The following is a 23,994-nucleotide window of genomic DNA, read 5'->3' on the forward strand; positions in this document are numbered from 1 at the left end:
ATGCTTAAATAAGATGTTTTTACGCATAGCGACTCCAGTGTCTTATGAAAGGATTCTAAAATACTTTATTATTGAGAATTATCTTCTAAGGCCAAAAAGAACTCGTGGTTTCCGACCAGAACGGAAATACAGGGTGGGCAAAAAGTCCGTAAAAACTTTAAAAATGAATAAAAACCGGAAAAATAACCGAAAAAAATGGTTTGCAGGGTTAGCATCGCTAGGTCACGGAAATTTTTTTTGACTGGAAAAAAACTTCAAAAAATAGCGGATAGGTGGCGCTGGTACGAGTGACTTCATTGGAAATATGCAAATGAGACGGTTATACGAACTTGCGCTTCCACTCACAACTAGTTCACCGTTGTAAACCGTGTATGTAGACCTGATGCACTCTGCTGTTTCTGGATTTGTGACTCGCCTACAATGTGTTATTCCCTGTGGTGGTGGTCACGTTGAACATATACTGCTGTAATAAACGATTCGTTATTTGCATATCTTTTCTTTGACATGTGCACGTCAGCGCCACCTATCGGCTGTTTTTGAATTTTTTTTTTCATGCCAAAAAAAATCCCTTGGCATAGCGATGCTAACCTTGCAAACCGTTTTTTATTTCGGTTTTTATGAAGTTTCTACGGACTTTTAGCCCACCCTGTAGATGAAAACGCGTTTAATTTATTGGTTCAAGACATCCGAGAGCCTACGTAAAGCGATGATAATTATATCAAATTGTTCAACTAGTGAGATTGGACAGGTGTCCCCTGACAATCTAATTTATACCGTCCGTTCTCTCGCGTGTAAAATTCCAAGTTTTGCGAAAGTTTGTCGAAAAGGAACATGAGAATTCGTCAGATGCTTCTCTTTAACCCTCTTTTAACTTAGACACGTTATATAAGACACGTCCTTCTTTACCACATAGCTATTTCAGCGCAAAACGTCTACGTTAAATGAAGTATCGGATAACGTCAAGGGCATTAGAGAATAACCTGCCCTGGAACGCATTTCACTGAATTATAATATTAATAAAAGTTAACTCTGATTCCTTAAGCCAATCATCTCTGATTCAAATACCCTATGTGTAAACACTGCACTCAGATTTTACCCAATCAACTCCTCGTATGACGTGACGTTCACGTCCTTCCGTTACTGAGCCATTAATTCTGCTGACGTGAACGTCAAGCGTCGTGTATAAAGTTGTATATCTTCATGCAACTTCCAACATAACTAACAGAGGGCACGTGAACGCCACGTCATGCGAATTGATTTGGTTAAAATGGATGCCGGCTAATGTTTTAGCCTTTTGCTTTAATATTGATGAAATATTTAAAAAATAAATACTGAATAAATAATTTATAAATTGAAGTTGTTTTTCGCGGATGCTAGTGGTTCACAGAATATTTTTTACAGGCTTCTGGGAATCTGCAATTAAGCTACTAAGGGCCCGTGAGATACTTGCTTACTAACAAAACTTGAATTAGAATGATATTTTAGTGCGTGGCTACATGGTTAGTATATCAAAGCGCCATCACGTGTGGTCATCACGAGGTTGCGCGTTCGGTCCCCTAAGGCGTCATAGTGGTGGTCGGCTGAAGCTAGTTTCCTAAATTCGAATTCACAAATTGCGAGCCAGAAGTATCTCGCCAAAGGCTGTAACGGACTTTACAACATGTAATCACATCATCTCAAACACGGGTCCATGGATCTCTTGAGGGTGTTTGGGAAGATTTTTCAGGGAGTCTGTAAGCTTGTATAAGATAGAAAAAGGGACCCGTTGAGGACTCTGCAAATGTTTTTGCCACAAGGGGTCCATCGCCTCTTTTTCACCGGCATATAGAGTTCGTGTAAGAAAAAAGGTTAAGAACCCCTGACTCACATTATTTAATTAAGTTGCACTTATAGAATTTTCATTAATTCCCAGTTTCATTGTAAGATGATAGAGGGCAGAACCTGAACAAACATTTGCATGAACTTTACAAAAATGCACAGATAGGTTCTGATAAGGGCGTGGTAGCCCAGGTCGATAAGATGCTCGCCTAAAGTACCAAAGGATGTTTAGAGTTGTCGCGAGTTCGATACCCGGTTCGTCCTTGTCAGAAAACTTTCCTGACACAGGGGTACAACAAAAACGGCGACAAGACCGCAGGGAAAAAAATTGCTACCGCAAGGAGTTCCCCATTGAGGGGTTAGCACACCAACCCCTCGAAGAGTATAAAAAACAAGCCTGCCGCTCGGAATCGGCAATAAATTGTAGGTCCCGGTCTAATTAGCCCTCGTGTGCAGGAAATGACCGTGGTGCGATAAAAATGATCAAAAGAAATAGCACTAAAAATATTATTTAACCCAGGATTTCTTGAATTGTACGCCGCGGTGCCCTAATGCGCTGCCAACCTTTGTCAGGGACGCCTCGGAGCGCCCGCCAACAAATGTTTTTCTAACAGATTCTTTGTTAAATTGCTGTTGAGAGTCACAGATAAGACGTGGTAAGGGAACAAAAGTTTAACAACCCCCTGATTTAACCAATGATTTAGTTCAAATTTGGTACACTTATGCATGATATTCTATTCCAATGCAATGTTTTATACAGGGTGTTTAGGTGACAGAGCGTATGACATTTTACTATCGAATCGTTGATTCTAGAAGCATACTTCTAATTAGAAAAAAGTATCCAAAAGTATCCGTGTAGTACTCAGATACATCATTCATGTTTCAAGGGGTTGTGTAGTTATTAAAATATAAAATAACTTTTTATACTGTCCCCGTGTGCCAGAAAACCCAATTAAAGAGTTGTTTCCGTGTCTGTCCTGATATCAACTGGAAAAATTACACGTTTCTAAGTGCACTATTCGCTGAGAAATTCGAAGTTAAAAAACGGAGGAGAGTTGGGAAAAAACAGCATTAATGCGGGTGAAATAGTTTATACAGTCAAACCTCGTTAGTGCGTCACTCCGCTTACCGGATCACTTTTTGGAAGTCCCAATTATCCTCAAGCAGCAATTGGCACAGCTATGGCTTACTCCGTTTAACGAGTCACTCCGCTTATCAAGTCATATTTTTGCTCTCCCAAAAGTGACTCATTAACGAGGTTTGACTGTATTCGTATTTAATCTAATTTTTTCCCAACTTTCCTCTGTTTTTCGAATTCCAATATCTCTGAAAGTATTGCGCTTAGAAACGTGAAATATTTTTAGTTGGCCTCAGGAGAGACACGACAACAACTCTCCGATCGGTCTTTGGCCACACGGGGAGAGTATAAAAAGTTAATTTTTATATTTTAATAACTATACAACCCCTTGCAACATTAATGGCATATCTAAAGTCTACACGTTGATTGGATACTTTTCTAATTAAGGGTATGCCTCTAAAATCAACGGTTCGCTAGTAAAATACCATATGCCCTGTTATATATGTATCCTGTATAGCGCTCCATCTATTTTTCTTTCTCAGCAAATCTTCTCTTTATGGGTAAATATTAATATATAGTATTAATTATCAGTTTTTTCTTTTATGATATATGTTTTCATATTGGGTTACTGTACTTTGGTTATATTTGACATCCATATTTTTTATGGACATCTTTTTTTTAGCCACCCCATTGGGAAATTTGCCTGCTGTGGTGTTTGTATTTGTATTTGTATAAATAAAAAAAAATGTGTTATTAACACCTTGCGTGCATAATAAAATAGCATGGCGACATAGATATTGGTGTCATGCTATTTTATGATGTCCACAAGGTGTTGGTAATACATTTTTTTCATTTATACAAACACAAAGTCCACAACAGGCAAATTTCCCAATGAGGTGGACCCCAACAACTTTTCCCGATCAACTTTTATTCAATTACATTGATGTCAGGCTATTTTATACTTTATCATGCAGGCAAGGTGTTAATGAATTTTTTGTTGTTGAAAATTTGCAAAAACTCGAGCATTTTAAAAATGTGCAAAACTTTGTTCTAGTATAGGATTGAAAACACAATCAAATGATATACGTGTTTTAAATTAAAATTAAATCAGTGTCTAAATAATATATTTAATGATATTTCTATTAAAGCACAGTTTTGGAGAATTTTAGAAGGTAAAAGGCCACTTAAGGGTGTCTAAACGTTTGATTCAGTGAACCCTTTTCCTTAAAGAAAAAAACTCTCACGGGAAATTAGGGTTCTGCGAAACACCAGTTAGAAATCTCTTCACTATTTTAAATATGTATGGTTAAAACTCTACATTTCTTTCTAAATAGCAATTCCCATAACTTCGGAAATTAGAAAAGATTGTTTCGAACAATTTGAGAGATAGATAATGAGAGATGCTGCATATATATAAGGAGCACATTCAGCAGAATTCCTCTTTTCTCCGGCTTTGCTTCTTCAATTTTCGGGAGCTGATGCTGTTACTTTTACCCTTTACTGTTCGCTTCCCGGAAAGTTTTACCCTAAACAGAATAGATTTCATTACTGCCCAAAGGTCGAAAGCCATACACTCTTTTAGGCAGTTTTAATGAAATCTATGACTTCGTCAGAAACCGAGCACTTTCTCTTCTATAACGCCACGATTCATGTTGTTCATATGCAAGCGAAGGTATTTTTCTATGAACTGCAAGATAACATTGCACGAAAACCGATATGACTACATACCACGAAATACTTTGATCTACAGACGAAAATTCGATAAGCCTCCGGAAACCATATTGTGTACCTTATGTATAACACATGTGTTTTTCCCGCATAACCCATCGCATTCTTTTCGGGTAAAATATTGAATATTTTATAGAGTTTTATCATGTTATTCATGGTTTTTCATTCTACTTATTTTGGCATTCTGTTTATGAAAAATTCCTTTCGTTGTACTTTTATTCACTTATCTCTATGAAAATGTTTTCAAAGTATTTAAGTATATAGGAAAATGGATTACCATTTCTAAAATTTTCCATTTATATACAGTGTTCCTCTAAAATATGGCACACTTATGCTGAAAGGAAAGGAATTGTAATTGAGTAGGGCTCGATATATATGGAATAAAGGGCCCCCACATATATTTTTCTTGCTTGATATTTTCAAACACACATAGCTACTGTTGTATTTCCATGTGTTGAGTGTAAATATAGTATTGTGGCTGGATGAGACCGCTTTCAGAGCTCCTAGTGTTGAATTCCACAAGTTATCGTTCAAGTCTAAAAAATCAATGTGGAAATCCGGTATTTATAGGAATAATGGTGATACCTCGGCTACGCTTCTTCTTACAAATTTTTCGGCTGACGAAGATTTTTTTTTTCTTTATTTTTCTGCCTCGGCTAACGAATACGGATTCAGCTTACGAACATTTTCATTGATGTGGATGTACATGCTAAACTATCAAAGCCACGCCATGAGATGAATTTTAGCGTCAATCATCATCAGAATTTTTTCACACGATTCTGAAATAATTCATGTCCTCCTCAGAATATCTTTGCAGTTGTACCTCCACTTCTTTTTCTTAAAATTTTTGAATCATATTATGTAAAATAAAAAATCGGCTAGTAGAAAACCAATGCCAGATTCGGAATCAGTGCCCCAAAATCACTGAAACGTTTTTGGAAACACAAATTAGTGTTGAGCAGTGCTATATTTCGCAAAGACTAATATTTCAGATAAGATAGATCACCAAAACCCTGCCAGTCAACAATCACGCCAAACAGTATAAAGACTCGTTTGTACTCGTTTTTCTCCTTAAGCTCTAGTGATTAGGCTTTTGAAAAATATAGTGTTAATTTTTTCTATAGCCCTCGTCATATTTATTTTTGCTATACATATACGTACAGCATTGAAGAAATGGCAAACCATTGTAAAGCCATATACACGTCTTAAACGCATTGCTAGGGAACCAAAGCTACGGTGTTCAATATAGAAGACCGTTACGCAGAATTCGTTCACGTATTTGATACGGGAAGAACACAAACAAGTGTTTCGAATAGATGTCTTACTTATTTACCGAAATCATCTTACATATAAATGTGAAAGTATGTATGTATATTTGTCCTTTATACAAATCTACAATTTTAGGCCGATCGTCATTAAATTTTACATATATATACCAAACGGGACCGGGATTGAATCATAGGCTACTTTAAAAGTTTATCAGAACTGGGCAAATGCTAGACATGGGTGAGAAACCGTCGGGCAACAATGATTCCTGGGCCCAACAGTCACTTTCGGAATGTTTATTTTGGTTACCGTCGTTCCCTAACAATACGTTTCAGACATGTGTATGCCTTTACAATGGTTTGTCACTTCTTTAATCTGTCAATATTATGTATAATAGTTTATCAATGGTTTGTCACTTTTTCAATCCTCCCAGTAATGGAAAAAAACTCTGGCATTTTGCTAGTATATCTATATATATAAAATTGATGTTCTGTCTGTGTGTGTGTATGTTCTCTATACAAATCTACAATTTTAGATCGATCGTCGCCAAATTTTGCATATATACCAAATGGGACCCGACTTGAACGATAGGCTACTTTAAACTTTCGTCAGAGCAGCGGAAATGCCCCAAATGGGCAAAAAACTGTCCATCCACAATGGTTTTTAGGCCTCAACAATCACTTTCTGAACGTTTACTTTGGTTACCGTGGTTCCCTAGCAATGCGTTTAAGACGTGTATATGGCTTCACAATGGTTTGACATTTCTTCAGTGCTGTACGTATATGTATAATAGTTTGTGCCTTTATAATAGTTTGCCACTTTATTCAATTCTCCCAGTAATGAGAGCTTTTTGAATAGACACCATCATCAGCATCACTTTGAGGGTAAGGAAAAGGATGATCCCCCCTAATAGAAATCAGTGTTAAAATTGCCGATTTTAATATAGAAATGCGGAAACTTGGTGGGGGTTTTTCCTGTCACATCAATAATTTTAAAAATTGTATTAAATACTCGATTTTTGAAATATTGAGTTCGCTTAGAGATATACGAAGCCCAGAAAATTAAATATGAAGCAATTAGCCGGACCTATTTTCGAGTTGGATATCCATGCAATAACACAGTGATTTATATTTTTTATTTATATCTTCTCAAGCATGAAAATTAATGTCTCCGTTTTGTCTTTTAATATTGAACTGCACAAATTCATATGTAGTTTAGGTTGCTTTAAAATAAATTATGGGCCCGTAAAAAGTACATCGAAAAAATTCCACAGCTTTAAGAATTTTTTGAAGCAGAAACAGGCAGAGATGGATAACTTAAAGTTCAAGGGGGGGGGGGGGGATCGAAATACCTTGCACCCTTTAAAAAAAGAAAAATATATATATTTATTTTTACGTTTCTTTAAAAATCTAGATTTGTTTCTTTCATGAGTTGCGTAGGAAGTCCCCATATTAGTAAACTTGGACACGGTTTGCATGTCCCTCAAAGAAAGAGGGAGATATCACGTGATCCAAAAAAGCCTCATTGAAGAAAACCCGGGCAACGCCGGGTATTATAGCTAGTTATATATATAAAAAAGATCCTAAGTTACTCAATTTGTAAATACTGATTGCTCCTACGGAAAAAATAAATAGCAACCAAAAAAAAAGAAAAACATTGTTTTTCAGTATGTCTAAATAAAATGTATATATGAGAAATAAAAAAGGTGGATAAAAGAATGGATCATGGCTATTGGAGGAAATTTTAGCTCCATTTCCAAACTATCAAAAAAGATATGAGTACAATGGATAGAGTAGTAGGATGGCATTTCATATTAAGAGATAAAGTGAGAGAGAACTCATGTCACTTATGAATAAAAGATCTAATACTCCTTCTGTACTCATTCTGTGAATGGTGTGTGTGTGTGTATGTGTGTGTAGAGATACCGGTATCTCGCATTATCATCACTTCTGTTTCTTGTGGGTACGTGACCTCAAACACCCATTTCGGATGGAAGGACCTATCTCCTTTTTGCTCATGTCATAAACACTGAATTCTTCTTGTTTTTTGCTCTTCAGGAAATGGCTGGCATGTGTGTGTGCTTGCTTGTAATGGCCCCTCACGTATAAACACACAATTTCATATCCGAAACATATATTTTTTGTAAGGTTCTTTTTTTTTTGTCTCCCGCCAACATTACCGTCATTAAAAAAAGGATAAAAGCTTTTAAGGGGTGTTATGTTCTCAATCTTTTATTTGATGGTATTACAGACAAGTACGTTTTTCCAGCAAGTATTTTTACCAGGATTACCGCGAAATCATGATAATAATACTCGTATCTAAGAAATATGTTATATGCCTCCACTTCTCGGATAAACCTCACTTTTTTTGGCAATATGACACTATTTATTTTGATAAAATCTAAATTTGAATTAGTCTTGATATCCCGTGAGAGATTTTAAATTGCTTTTAACAAACTGTGTTTGAAAAAAAAGGTAATAATTTCGTTGAAATTACTTTTTTTAGAACGATTTATTTCAGATAGTTAATTATGATATGATTAATTTGCAATGTTTCAAATGTTCAAAGACGATTCCTGCATGCTCCTATGATGAGCGCGAACATAAAGTTTATAGCAATTAGTTCTGATATAGTTACCTTCATATGATTTTAAGTAATATAAGATCTTATACAATTCGAGATGTATGATATCCTATATATTTCCATTTTTAGAGAAGGAAATGTCTCGGAAATAAACCATTGATTTTTTATGTTTAAAATAACGATTTTACGAGTTATACAGTGCGCAAAGCCATATATTTATACATTCTTTATCTTTTGAATAGTTAGTGATAGAAACATACTTTGAATTCGAATAAGCATCCAATAATTTCCCCATTTTAGATATGCCATTCATTTTAATACACAGAAGGAATTTAAAGTGAGATAGATGGCTTTTTCCCGAAGTTGAGGCTACTAATGTCTCTACTTCATCGCCTCACGCCACAGTGCGTAAAATAAGGAAGGCAGGGCCATGTCTCCAGTGCTGTAGATGGTAGCATGTTTGCCCGGTATGCAAGAAATCCTGGGTTCGTCAGCCTGGGCGGAGACGTGATGAGTTTTCTTCGGAATTTGCCTCAGCAAAATATCTGGAAAATAACTGTTTCCTTGAAGGGATGTGATTTTCAGAAGGAAACTTTTTTCTACTTTTGCTAAATTTACAGGAGAAGTAAAGAACGTATTTCCAAGGAATTCATTTGTCTTATATCTGTTGAAAATACCCCAACAGCTAGCATATAGGAGTTGTAGAAGATTAATATGTTTCTCGATCAAAAGTCAAGGGAGTTATTAACATTTAAATTTTGAAAATGTTCCGTTTTGAAAGAAAATTAGTAGAAATGTTATCTTTTGTCTACCACAAATATTTCCGTTTTAATAATCCCAGTTGCATAATCTGACAGAGCTCATACTAAAGATTCATAAACCGCTAAAAAAGTTAATTTCAGAATAAAGTTCAAATGCGTCTTTTTGAAAATAAGTTCCTCATGTGTACTGAGATACAAAATTTAACTTTTTATACAGTTTATCTGACCAACATAAAACAAGAAAGCTTGTCTTTCTTTAGCGCAACAAAAACAAAGTCCATGTTTCCAACTGCAATATTAACCGAGATATTTACATTCAAAAATCACTAGAAATGAGGGAAAGAACAGCATATATCAAGGAGCAAACTCGGGGAAAATTTGGAATCGTGCTTTTCAGTTGCAGTTTTTTTCAAACTTTCATACATTCTGAGATGCCACATTCACTTTAAACCAGCATTATCTCAGCAAATATTGCACTCAGAAACATGATAAATTTTTTGTTAGGTTCAAACGAAACAGGGCAACAAGTTTCTAACTGAAAGTAAGAGGACAGACGGACGAAAAAAAAAACTCTATTTTTTTTTATCTCAGTACCCATACTCGTACAGCCTTTAGTGAAACGAATGTTGCATCTAAAATGAGTCGGTTATTTGGATACTTTTTAAAATTAAAAGCATGTTGCTATTATCAACTGTTCGAAAGATAAAGGATGTGTAAGGATATGACTTTCCTCCCCCTGTATACATGTATTGTGCCCCTGACGAGATTAATAGAGAAGCTCCTAATGTTTTTCACAGAGAATAGCTAAAAACAAATGATTAAGAAACATCACAAGATTGGGTTCTTACAATGCAAGCTCTAATGAGAAACAGTTTTGAACAGCATCTCCGAAACTAATGTATTTCTAAAAATCATACATTTAATTACATTTTCTTTTCCATCGATGAAAATAATTTTCACTCACCCTGTGTGAATTTATGAGGCATCTATAAATGCATTTCCCTTGTTCTAAGCTGTCTACACCCTTAATAAATCATTAGACGCCATGTGGAACTTTGGAGACACTTCAACGAAAGTATGGAGGGATTTTTGAAACCTTTCCAAAGCACGTAAATTTGCATAAAGCTTTTGTTTTGACATAGCGGTTTTCGAGTTTGTTGAAATTTTCTTCGACCAACAAAACAAGTTCTTGGAAACTGAACGTCATACGGTGAAAAAGTGAGAACACAAAGTCTTGCTGAAGATGCTTGGATGTCCTGGAACTATGATTTATCAGATTAGTCACATGCTTGGAAAAATTAGCATGCATGTTACGTTTTGCCTAAGAAACTGTCCTAGCTTGTTGCAGATGAATAGCTATGGCTGTAGATAACTCAGAAAAAGAGAACGTCGAAAACAGGCAGCCTCATAATTTATATATTGTTAAGAAATGAACTATTCTCAAGCAACGTCAATTGAATTTCAAGCAAGCAACTCATCCCTATAACACAATGCATCCAGGATTTTAATCAGACAAAGACCACGATCTCCATTAGGTAATACTCATTATAAACACAGTAAATAAATTTTAATAACATCCGAAAAGCAGTGTGATGAACAATGAAAAAATACTGTTCTCATCTCACAAATAGTTACATTTTTAAAATATGAATTATTCAGGAATCTGCCCAGCCGAAATTTGTGTCCGTTTTTTGAACCCTTCACAAAATTCAGAATCCGAATATAATGGCCCCATCAAAAATACAAATCAACACAAAACCATAAATTTTCAACTTCATTTCCTTCGTAGACAATTAACTAAATTTTTTTTCACTTTCCACACAATTAATTGATTTTCATAAAATTATGTATAATTTTCATAAAAAATAGAGAATATATTTTCACAAAAACAACACCCTATAAAAAAAATCTGGAAATACACCTGGTATGGTACCCACACACAAAAAGAATTTAGAAAAAACTCTGATTGTGAACAATTACATCCTCTACGAAAAAAATAATCCAAATGCACTCCAATTTTCCTGCTATTAACTCTTTTACAAATTGTTCAATAAATTCCGTATCGCTGATGAAAAATTGATTCGGTCGTGAATATTTTAGGCCATGGAGATAAATGGATTTCCATAAACCCTTAGTGAATAAAATTAAGTGGATTTTTTTTTAACCGGGCGGGGGAAGAAGCAGCTTATTTAGAGGCTGGAGAAAATTCATTTCCTGATCAATTTTTCGTGAGAAAATAGCTTTTCCCTAAAGAAACTTGTTTCCTTGCCTCCCCGAGGGGAAATATATATATATATATATATAACTACACATCCTTTTATCCTCTATTGAAGAATGTAATTTTCTTCTCTGGAAAAAAACAAGAATCACAGCACATTAGGTAAGAGATTTTGACATTTCTGTCTTCGTTATTACTCAAAATTAATTTTGGGTAAGTGATATTTCAATCATTTTTGTCTTCTTTTGCTAAGTGACTTATTGATGCAAATAATGAGATCCGTTATCTAATTTTGAGCTGATCCCAGTGCTACGATTTTTAGCTACTATAGTTCGGATGATATGGAATAGCATTTTTTTGACTATTTCAATTTAAAATATGATTGGAACCTGAAATCTGCATTTCTGTAAAATTTGGAGATTCTTGTCTTTGCATTTACATTTACGTTCATTCACGCCATTTCATCGTTTGTTTTTGTAGTCGATGATGCTATGGTGTCATAGTCTATTTACAAAGGGTCGCAAATGCAAAATTCCTATTCCTCCCCAAAACAGTCAAATGAGGCTCAAAGAGGACAGGATATAGTCCTCCTACCACGAGATGAGATTTGGCTACGGCACGTCATGTCACGTCAAACGATTCTATTTTATCCTAGAAGGACATGCCAATCGTGAAAGCTCAGTCACTGATGAACTTTTCTCGAAATGCAATCGTTTTACCAAAAAAAAATTGAATAAAATCATCCGACGTGACGTGACATGACGCAAAATTCATCTCGTGGTCGGAGGACACATTATTTCTAGACCTTCCCTCTTCTGTCTTACTAAACTTTCCATCTTGAAGAGATATTCTAGCCCAACTCAGATAATAATTACAGTATTTCTTATTACCCGACATACCATCTCGACAAATTTTCTCTTGTAGTAGTCGTGATGACAACCGAGTGACACTGATTCTATAGCATCAGGGGTCATTTTGAAGGGGGGAAGCTGATCATTGTTTAATTTGAGGCCATACCTGAAGGCCGTGAAATCCATATTACCCGACTCTATTCCATAATACCCGTACTTCCTATCTCTATTTATTGACTTTAATGAATTTCATCGATTCCCTATAGAATACAGTGTGTGCAACGTTGTGTAAAAACAACTGTGATAATTTGTGGAAATGTGATGAATGTGTTATTCGTTTTGGACGTAGCAAGTCATTCCCTCCTCCTAACCAGATCATGGCCCGCCGTTCTTGATCTGGCCATATGAGTGATCTCATCGTACATGAAGAGATATAGGCAGGTGGTCGAAGCGAGTCATTCCCGACAAATACACTCATGTCTAAAAATTAGCGAGAATAAATGAAGTTTTTAATATATACCGGGAGAGGAAAAGTCCTAGACATATTTTAAAAATTTAAAAAAAAAAAATCATCAACCATTCGACGTAAAAGATACAGTTTCCAGCAAAATACTTATCGAGGGTCGTTTCTAATACATCATAAAAAAATTCAAAATTCCAATCACAGATAGCGCAGTTTCACATAACGCGAAAATCGTCATGAAAATTAATTAATTATGCACTGTTTGTGTAGCGCTGTATTGTGTAGTAAACATGTGTGATGCCGAGTTCTCCGTGATAAAAGTGAGTGAAATTTTGGCCTAGTTTTTATGAATATAATAATATATACATAAAAAGTTAAGAGTTAAGAGTTATATATACATAAAAAGTTAAGAGTTAAGAGTTATATATACATAAAAAGACTATAGGCTATTCATGTCTAATGCATCGCTGATCCATTCGCTAGGGACCTATAGGTTTGTTTGTAGAATTGACGCCGCCATATTACCCAGGACAGATTCGGCAGGGCGAGACGGGATATACATCCCCGAATCGGTTTACCAGCGGAGGCAAGTTCGGGGGACGAGGAATGCCACACCCTCCTAATTCCTCTCTTAGCTTTTGTCATGGCTATCAATATACCATCACCACCGGCTGACTAGTGAGACCGACCAGCGATTTAACTTTGGACAAAATACACTTCAACGTATGGGAGAGGAGGCTTCACACGGAGTAGCCCCGGGCTGACGTAGGGCCAAGTTACCGGTGACACCGCTGGAAGGTAGACCGTTCGATTTGTCCTAGCATAGTGTAGCATCCATCTGGCCTGTGACCTGTTCTCATTCGGGATACCTGATAAAAATTGACTGACTGACGGTTCACAATACTTACAAGTCGCAATTTCAGCTCCTACAAGTCTTGATTACGGATGCTTCCAGGCTTAAATCCTGACGTAAGCCAGTATTCCCCCAACAACCGTTTTGATGTAGCCAACCCCCTTCCTTGTTTCCACAAAAGGTAAATTTCGGCACCCTCCCTCTCTCATAAAATACAAAATGTATTTTTTTTAATTTTCATACCATGAAAAATTGAATAAATTAGAATTTCACAGCACAAAAAATGTCATTCGTGTAATTGTAGTAAATGAATATGATACCTCGGACCCTTTGGGGTTCGCGGATTTCAGGTTGTAAAACACTGAGTTAAACTGAGAATTGTTAATATAGCCTGGATCATGTATGGTCCACAGGTCTAATGAAAATCTACATGGAAGAGATTCTGTGTGTGTGTACGTGTGCGTGCGTGTGTGTGGGTATACTTCCGAATCTATCTACCACGTATTTTTTTGTAAATAATCAGCTGGAAATCTCTTTTTAGAAATGCTACAGATTTGCATAAGCCAAACGTAATTTTCAGGCAAGTGCATATAGTAAAAAAAATTAGTTTTAAACCGGATCGAAGACCAATACGGTACGTAAAAAAATGCTAAAAAGAAAATCATTATTCTCAAAGTAAGAACTTTTGTAACTCGAAGTTTCTTGCGCTATACCCTCCCCTCAAAGATTGATCCTCCATATACAAATACAAATAAATACAAATACAACGCCACAACAGGCAAAATGCCCAACGAGGTGGCCGAGAAAAAGATGCTCATAAAAATATGGATGTCATATATTTCAAAAATACAACGTCCCTGACATGCAGAACGGATTTTATCTTCCTGAAACCTTTGCCAAAGCCTGAATATGACACATTCAAAATTGTTCACTCCAGACTTTGAGGATTCCAAAATATCAACGATTCTTCCTTTGGTAAAAATATCAATTCACCATCACGCCATAATCACAGCTTTCTGAAATCAAAGGTTTATGCCAGCAAACATTGAGGGAAACGACCTGGTACAACGGTTTTATTCTTCTTGTTAAATTGGGCAAATTCCTTACAGAAAACTACGTAATTTTCTTAAATTTTCATTTTCTCACAGCTCAAAATTTCATTCGAATTGATCTATGAGTCGAGTATATCCGTTCTGCTACTTCAGCCAATTATTTTCAGCACTTCATGGATTATGCTTAACTTCAGTAGTACCATTGAAAATTGAAGAACGGGACATATCTCGCTTCACATCCCACTTTAATTACCATAATAACAAAACTTTATTCACATAATTTAATAAAAGCACCAGAACACTAAATTCATACTATGCTTTTTTTGATGCAACACGAGAATAAGCATCATAAGCTCTGAGTGTGAAAAATGTCTCAGAATCCCATTCCAAAGTGGACAAATTTTTGGAGCTATATACGAGAGGAAATCAATAAGAATGAATACTGCCAAAATTTAAATACGATCGGAAATAAAAAGTATTTTACATCATAATGTTACATTTAATATTGTCATAAGAGCTTCTCCCTTTGAAGTATTTTTAATTTCTTTTTTCAAATTATAAGTATTGAGCATTTTCTTTTCCATTATTCTCTCTTGCCGATCTCCGGCTTGTCTTGTTTCTTATCTTCGGTAAGAGCCTTCTGAAGTTTTTTGTACCAAACTATATATATATTGTGCACAGTTTTTACCCCTCGACTACCGTAAAATCATAAACATGTAAATTTCTGTCTCGGTCACACAACTTTTATTAGTCAAAAGATGATCATGTGTCTTTTGGAATTTTGTGGAAGTGTGTGTCTGAGACGCAACAATTTGGTGCATGAAACTTCAGAAGGCTTTCGCGGAATATATTACCTGACAGACCTTTTCTTTCCATCGCTCACAACATCGCTCGCTACTAGAATAAGTAATGTTATACTCCTATCCTCGTCTTGGATGGAGAGGGTTTTCTGCAAAAACATATCGAGGAGCGATCTATCGGTGATCACCTCCGGTAAGAACTACTGTATTCGTTGCCGTTCCCTGGGATTGAACCCGTGAACCCGATCGCTTTCATGGTGGTAGACGAGCATCTTACCACCGTATCACTTGCGCCGACCAAAAAACAAGACTGACCGTAGATCGGCAAAAGAGACGAAACGAAAAAGAATTGTTCAATTCAATGATTTATTAAAAGAAACCGAAAAAAAATGTCCAAGAGAAGCTCTCACGACAATATGAAAACAGAACATTTTTTATTAAAAGTTACAAAAAAATTGTAATTATTTGTGATGCATTATATAGTCATTCATAATCACTTTCTAAATAAATACCATTTTTAACAGCTGCAGTTCCAAGAAACGTCACAATTATGTAAATCATGATCATTAAAAACTTGTTATGACGAAGCCACACATTTCAGGAGATATATTCGTCGTAATTTTGATTTTCTATTGCTATATATAGAAGCCATTAAAAGTTTTAAAAAAAAAATGTTTCTCTTAAAATATTTTATTTCAACATCTATTATTATGATTATTATTTCGCAATATGTCACCTCGATTATTAACAAAAGTTAAAAAAATGTCGCTTCCCATAACGTAAAGCAGCAGCATATGGACAAACTATTCAAAAGGAATAATGGGAAACATCTGTGCCAAAAAATAGTTAGAGAAATTTACCTGCTATACTATACACTATACAATATTTATAATCAAATCATCTAAAAATAACATTTGTTCGTGCATTGGGGACTGGAAGTAATGAATGGCGCTATAAAAGACAATAAGTAATAGTACAGTAGTGATTTATACTAAAATCTTTATAGCATATAATAAATTTCTATACAACGGATTGCTGTGCAGGGTCTTTAAAAAGTTATGCAAATCTACACTTCAAAATTTAAAGTATTAGGAAATAGAGCAAATTCTCACTTTTTTAAGTAATATAATGATTTTTGAATGGAAACCGGCAAGAAATGTTGATCAAAATTTATTATTTATCATTACTGAAAAATTGCAGAAAAATTTTCAGACATTTATATATTCATACACGAGTTCTAATGAGCTTTAAAAACAGTTGAATCTGCATGCGGCAAAGTCGCTTTATTAGATGTAAATACTCGTTATAGTGAAATTATTTTTAATGTACAATTGCGTCCAAAATAAAGATTTCAAACACGAAAAGAGAGGTATATCTTGAAATATAATTGGTTTTTTTTTGTTATGAAATTTCGACACAGATGTCCCATATTATGAACCATCTATCAGTAATAGAATTAAATAAAAACAGGGTAAAATTTTTTGTGGTTTATGTGATTGAAACTAGAAACAGCTAAAACATGATGATACATCATATAGAATCTACGACACTTCAGCGCGGACAATTCAGTGAGTGCTATCACAATGCAGCCAAAGAGGTTGTTTTTCCATTTCTCACAGTGTCTATGGTGTCGAGTGCAAACGAGTGGATTGCAAGTTAAATATTAGACAGGCAGTAGTTTTGCATTGATACTTGAAAATTAGCTGCATTCGTACCAGCTATAGACGTAGCTGGAAAGCTTGAAGATTTGTTAGATAGCAAATACTACAGAGACAATATAGAAGATATTATATATATGTATAGGCAATATATAACACGAAGAAATCGTAGGAGAGATCCAAAATTTGCTATAGAATTATTGTGGGTTGGCATGAATGAATGAATGTGTGCTTGCATAATTCGTTCATTAGCCCTATTGAAGTTCGTCATCTCAATATTTAGAAATTCATAACGGCTTTTCAGAAAAAGAAGCTAAAGGAAATTAAATTTTGTTTAATACAAGAAAATATAATTTTGACAAGTGCAGAATTTTGAGCTAAAGGTAACTACTTTTTTATGGCATGATGATACATTTTAACATATTTGTGTAAAATAAAACAATTCTAACCACACCTTATTATCAAAATCAATCCAAAGCATTAAACATGGAATTCTTTTATGTTGGATTCACGAGAGACGGCATAATTTCTTATTGGGTTTTGAGCACCGGGTGTCCGTATAAAAATTTATTTTGTGATACACTGTATTTTCATTCCCAAAACTAGTACAGAGTGAATCTTGAACTCATTTTGGGCATTTTTCACATTAGAATCATACCTCTACGACGAACGGTTGATGAGATAAAGGCCGAATTAGGACTTACAGGGCACCCTGTATACTCGCATAGTTTTGGTTCTGTATGTTGCTGTGACTGTTACCTGTGCCGCGAACAAAACGTTTGACGGTGCACAAAATATTCTTTGGGGCATGGCAGTTTTCATGAAAAAATACGTTAATTTTGCTGACGTGATAATACGTGAATATGTATTTTTTTCAAACAGCTGTAAAATATTAAATTATCCTTTACTCTTTATATTTCTGTCGTACCACGGTTATTTTCTACACGTGCAGGAAAAGTTCGGGTCCTACAATTTATTGCCGATTACGAACGGCAGCTTTTTATATTTTTTTGTACTCATCGAGAGGTTGGTGCGCTAACGCCCTGATTTGGGACTCCCTGCGGTAGCCATATTTTTCCGTGGCCATGTCGCGGTATCTGTACCCTTGTGTCAGGAAAGTTTCTGACAAGGAAGGACCTTGTATCGAACTCACGACATTTCTAAAAATCGTTTGGTACTTCAGCATAGCGAGTATTTCACCGACCTGGGCTAATCATTCTTTCAAATAAATTTATGAAATCACTTCCGACAGTTAAAAAAAAATGTGTCTGCAATTTGTGACAACAGTAAATAAATTTTAGCGCTCCATTAAAAACTTTGTTCCGTAGAAATTCATTCTTTTATATTCAGTTTCTCGTGAGTAAATCATTTATGACAAGGTATAGATACTATATAGAACCAGATATATGTAGAAAATATCGCTACGAAAGTTCAAGCTAAAATTTTTACCAGTACAGTAGTAAATTTTAATGTATCAGTTTTTGTATATACTATATTTTCTTCGTTAATGATAAATTAAAAGGCATTGCATTACAAATTTTGTTTGTAGAAATTCATTTAAATAGAAACTCAGATGTGTAAAATATATTATAAAAGTTTATAAAACAGCCAAAACTTGTCTGACGCAGCAGTAAAATTTTACACTAATCGGATGTACTATATCCACTTTGAAATTGAAAATGTTATTATAAAATAAAAAAGTTATTGATAATTCAAGAAATACTATTTAAATTGGAAATTGATTAACTAATTAATTAAAAATTATTATTTAGCATATTTTTTTAATATATTTTAAACTTTAAATATGATTATTTAACCAGTTACCATAACTTATGAGCAAAAACTAGTATAAGTTATATGAAATTCGTAATAGCAATCAAATATTTTAAGGTTCGAAGTTTTCTCACCTTAGAGCTGTTATTGTGTGATAAGATAATCCTCCAATAAGAGATAACTTTTATCCAGAGTTTAGCGACGAACGAATTTCATTCACGGATCATTCCTCTTTCTCTCTCTCTTTTTATTCCTTCCTCCGATTTATTTTATTCCTCTAAGAAAATATCCGATTTCTCCTACTTGAGCCCTTTTCTCCGGAACAGCCGTAGATCTCGAACGCAGTTTCAGGACTAACCGGGGATAAAAGTAGATAAAACATCCATCGCAACTCACACCGCACACAGGCCTTTGCTGCTCCCGCCACCTGCCGATGCAACTGCGAAACTACAGTGTGTTTGGTAGTCGTAGGAAGCAATTTTTCGTCTTTTTATACTGCTATTTTTTTTTAAATAGTGGATTTTCAAGTGCAGTAAGTGAATATTGAAAAACATTTGCAGTGGATTTTTCTTCTTACTTCTCAGAACGCAAATCACTATTTTCCTTTTCTTTCATATTTTTCTTTCTAAGTATATTATAAAGTTTTGATTTGAGCTGTTTGCGAGGAAATGCTGGAGTTTTTTGTATTGTTTTTTTTAAAAATAAATATCATACCTATATACTTATATAAAATTTTTCTCCACTCAGTTGTCGTAATATTTTTCCAGGAAAGGAAAGTCAATTTTGTAAGGAAGAAAACCGAGGTAGAATGATTTATATATAAAACTGTTTCTTGGCATACGTTAGGATGAAATAAACGCGTCGATATTTTCCTTCCAATACATCTTATTCGTGAGATTTTAAATAAATATTTAAATGTGTTTTTTATCTTTACGCAGTCTAAACGTTGTTACTGAGTACTATACTTTTTTATTACGGTTTCGAGGCGTTAAATCTATATTGATGATGAATTATTTAGGATGTTTATTCTTGAACGTGCGTATGTCGATTAATAATCTATAGGGTGTCCCATGAATTCGTAAATAGTTCGAAGATTCATTAAAATTGAAGGGATTGGTATATTTGAATGCGGTTTGCGAAAAAGTTATTCTCAGGAAATATGCAAATCAGTTTTTTCAAATGAAGGCTGTACAATTAACAGTTCATTTCTGAATTTTCCTATTACTGGCTCTTACATTTGGTTTTCATTGTGATGGTGACATTTATAGATAAAGCACTATTGGAGGAGTTGTTTTATCTCAGCCACGAATCACCGGCTGAAGCTATGCGGACGTTTCGAACACTGCAGAGGTTGAGGAAATTGATCCAAAAGTCTGATTTTTTTTCTCGTGTAGTGCCCTGTATTGCAAAAATTGTGAATTTTTTTTTCTGTTTGGATGAGACTGAAAAAAAATTCTGAAAAAATTGCAATCTCATTCAAATATAAAAGTTCCTTGAATTTTTATGAATTTTTAAACTATTTACGAATTTATGGGGCACCCTGTATATCGGCGATTCCTTACGTTTCAACATATTTGCTTCACCCTTGGGGTCTGAGATTAGAGAATTATGTCTTATCTCTAGTCTTATAACTTTTACGGGAAACTGTAAGGGAATCACTACTTCCTATGAAATTTTATCTCAAAAATATCTCGAGCAATTCTTCAACCATTCCCATGTCAATACAAATCAAGTCTTCGGTACTTTAAGTGATTATATGAAGAAGCTTCCGCGTTTTTCTATGAAATAACATCCGTCACAAACTTGAGGCTACTTTTACTTTGGATCACTTTTTACATGTAACTCTTTCAATCAACAAACGCAGTCTTGCATCTGTATTCAATACAATGTAGGTTATACGTCTCGTACATAGTACCCTTGATTATAATTCCAGACTGGTACCATGGCCGATCTTGGTCAGTACCAGGAATTACCAAGACTTGCTAATTGAGAACGACAATCTTATTACCATTTCCAATGCAATTTCATCCCAAAATATCTCAGGTCACTAGTGACCGATATCCTAGCTACTCGTTTTTGCGCCTCACCTGCATCCGGAAATGCACATGGCATATTATTACACACTGTGGAATTATTTAGTCGTTGCTGAGCATGTACTATATGGTTTTTCCGAAAATTCATCGTCGGAAAAATCACCGATTCAGAAAATTCAAATTTAAATTTGTCAACAGTGAGTGACTGACCGAGTGACTAAGCAAGTGATTGAATATGTGAGTGAGCGAGTGACCGAATGAATGAGCTAGTGAAAAAGAAAAGTTAATGAGTGAGGAAGAGAGTGACCGAGTGAGTGGGTGAGGGAGTAACCGCATATAAGTGACCGAGTTAGTGGGTGTGTAAGAAACTACATAAGTGACCGAGTGAGTTACCATATGAACGGCCTAGTGAATGACCGTGTAAGTCATCGAGTGAGTGTGTGACGAAGTAAGTGAATAAGTGACCGAGTGAGTGGGTGAGTCACCATGTGAGAGATTAAGTGAGTGACCGTAGGAATGTTCCGTGGTGTGTTAGCATGTGAGTGGCCGAATGATTGATCATTTCATCATTTTTGTCGCACCATGGTGATTTTCTGCACACGAGAGCTAATTAGACCGGGACCTACAATTTATTGCTGATTTCGAACTGCAGGCTTGTTTTTACACTCATCGAAAGGTTGGCGCGCTAACCCCTCGATGGGGGGACTCCTTGCGGTAGCAATTTTTTCTGCGGTCTCCGTTTCTGTTGTACCCCTGTGTCAGAAAAGTTTTCTGACAAGGACGAACCGGGTATCGAACTCGCGACATCTCTAAACATTCTTTGGTACTTTAGGCGAGTATCTTATCGACCTGGGCTACCGCGCCAGCCGCGGTAGTTTTTCATTGTTTTTCATAGTTTTTCTGACAAGGACGAATGATTGAGCGATCAAAGGCATTCGTAACAATATCAGTGATCAAGTGAGTAGATGGGTGACAGATTGAGAGGGTGACCATATGAGTGACTCGCTCATCTGCTCTCACTTATTCATTTGCTCAATCAGAACTACCTCACTTACTCACTCTTTGGCTCACTCACCTGCTCATCACTATGTCACTTAATCGATGAATAGTTTGTCGGTGGGGGGGGGGGGAATGGCGTGACGGTGAATTTTCTTTTCAGGCATTGTTGATGAACCTCCAGCACACGACTGTAGATGTACTACGAAGATGATAATTTGCTTTAGACGTTAGTATTATGTATGCTAGTATCCGTAATTATTATATTACTGATAGTAAAACGTACATGACCTCATGAGCCTAACCTGGATACCCATTTACTCTCAACAGAATTTCAGGCTGTCATTTTTTTATATATAATTTTCCCCAGACAAATCCAGTCATAAGCGATTCATATGAAAGTATAATTCGGTTACGTATTTTTAGCATTCTGAACGTTCCTCCCTCACATCAACTTATAATTATCACGAACAACATCCTTTGAAAGAAGACACAAACTGAATACACACCGGAATGAAAGTGTTGAGAATAATTGCATATAATAGCATCAAAGATATATGGACACATGCGCGATATGATATAACATATATATTACTATATCAATAACATCAGATACGTGGAGCTATATGTATCGATATGTGTACATATGTTCATGATTAATTAATACATGTTATATTGTCGACCGATTATATAGAGATCAAACAGCGATTAATATCCTTCAAAAAGATATAATGAAGATAATGTTTTTCGTATAAATTTAACCAGATTTGTCCAGTTTTTTGGTGACGATGACCACACTGGGAGATGAATTGTCCGAAAGAGAGTCCCGTGCATTTTTTTTTTCTGCTACAGGGGATACACAGCGTTCGAAGCGATGCCGCACTGGTTGTTGTTGCCACGTGCCATCATCATGTAGCCGTAATCGCCCCAAGACTTGCCGTAGCTGTTCTTCAGGAGCCAATAGTCGACGCCATCTTCCGTGCCGTATCCGACGACCAGCAACGAGTGACTGGCGAGATTCGGTTTGCACTCCGCGGTCTTGAATATTCCGGATCGGTACAAGTGGAATTCGGGCAAATGCGCGTCGATGGTCACGGCTACCGGACCATGGTAAGCCACCGCCCTCTTCAAGGCTTCTTCGTCTCCGCACGGGACCACTTTCATGCTGCTGCAGGATGCCCGGTATCCCTTGTTGACGTCCGAGCATGGACCGACCTTGTTCTTGAAAGGGTAAGGGATTTCTCTGTCGACTCCTTCGTTCCTCAAGATGTACTTCAGGGCGTTCACGACCGTGCCACCTTTACAGCCTAGGTTGCCCTCCGGCTTGGAGCATTCCGTCAATTCTTTGATACTCAGCGAGTGCAGCTCCCCTTCTTTCTTCTTCCACAACGCTTCCATTGCACCGGCGGCAGCGTACGCGTAACCGTTGGAGCAGGGCCCTTGGTCCTTCACGGATGTCACCATCTTGAGGTTCCGGTAGTCGACTGAGGTCGGCAACGGTATGTCGCAGGAACTGCTCCCTGTTGTATCAGTGCTGTTGCATTCCGCTTCGAGAGACTTGTCGGGAAGCCAGTTGAACAACTCGTTAAACTCTTCCTCCGTGTAGTCGGTGTAGTTGTTGATCCCGAGCCGATAGGTATTCAGCCGTACGTCGTTTTCCAAGTTGTGCACCGATATGCGTCGGACATTCTCGTCGAATATCAGCTTCCTCTTGGAGTCTTCTTCGGGGCTGTAAGACTTCTTGTAGAGCTGCTTGAACGTGTCCCAATGCTCATCGATGGGCACTTCGAGATTCGCGGGGATAATCCGCATGACCAAAAGCCCGATCATTAACTTCAATAGCATACGCGCGGGATTCATTTTGAAACGAAATGGCTGTTTGTACTGACTGAAAAGATCAACTTTTTTTTGTAACGTTAGACTCCAAGACTTGATCTATTCGAACTATTAAAACGAAATGAAATAACAAAAATAAGACGTTCCAATAGCTGAGGTTCTATTTGGCTTTGAATATCACGAGAGCTCGAGACGCGTTCCCGTAAGGACAAAGAATAAGACAATAG

At 36.1% G+C, this 23,994-nt stretch overlaps 1 protein-coding gene and 1 pseudogene across 1 annotated transcript in view; both read right to left on the reverse strand.

The window, feature by feature from the left end:
* Window positions 1–19,257, reverse strand: part of LOC149087041 (uncharacterized) — a 63,777-nt gene extending 44,520 nt beyond the window's left edge. The window contains exon 1 of the mRNA XM_089231264.1: window positions 19,037–19,257. The gene's annotated coding sequence lies outside the window, so the exon portion shown is untranslated. The remainder of the gene's footprint in view (window positions 1–19,036) is intronic.
* Window positions 19,258–22,777: 3,520 nt separating this feature from the next.
* Window positions 22,778–23,743, reverse strand: LOC149087042 (cathepsin S pseudogene; annotated as a pseudogene).
* Between the last annotated feature and the right edge of the window lie 251 nt (window positions 23,744–23,994).

This window comes from Pholcus phalangioides, unplaced genomic scaffold (assembly GCF_987345545.1).
Source record: "Pholcus phalangioides strain wild (caught in Gottingen) unplaced genomic scaffold, Ppha-v1.0 ptg000004l_1, whole genome shotgun sequence".
In the NCBI taxonomy this organism is placed as follows: Eukaryota; Metazoa; Arthropoda; class Arachnida; order Araneae; family Pholcidae; genus Pholcus; species Pholcus phalangioides.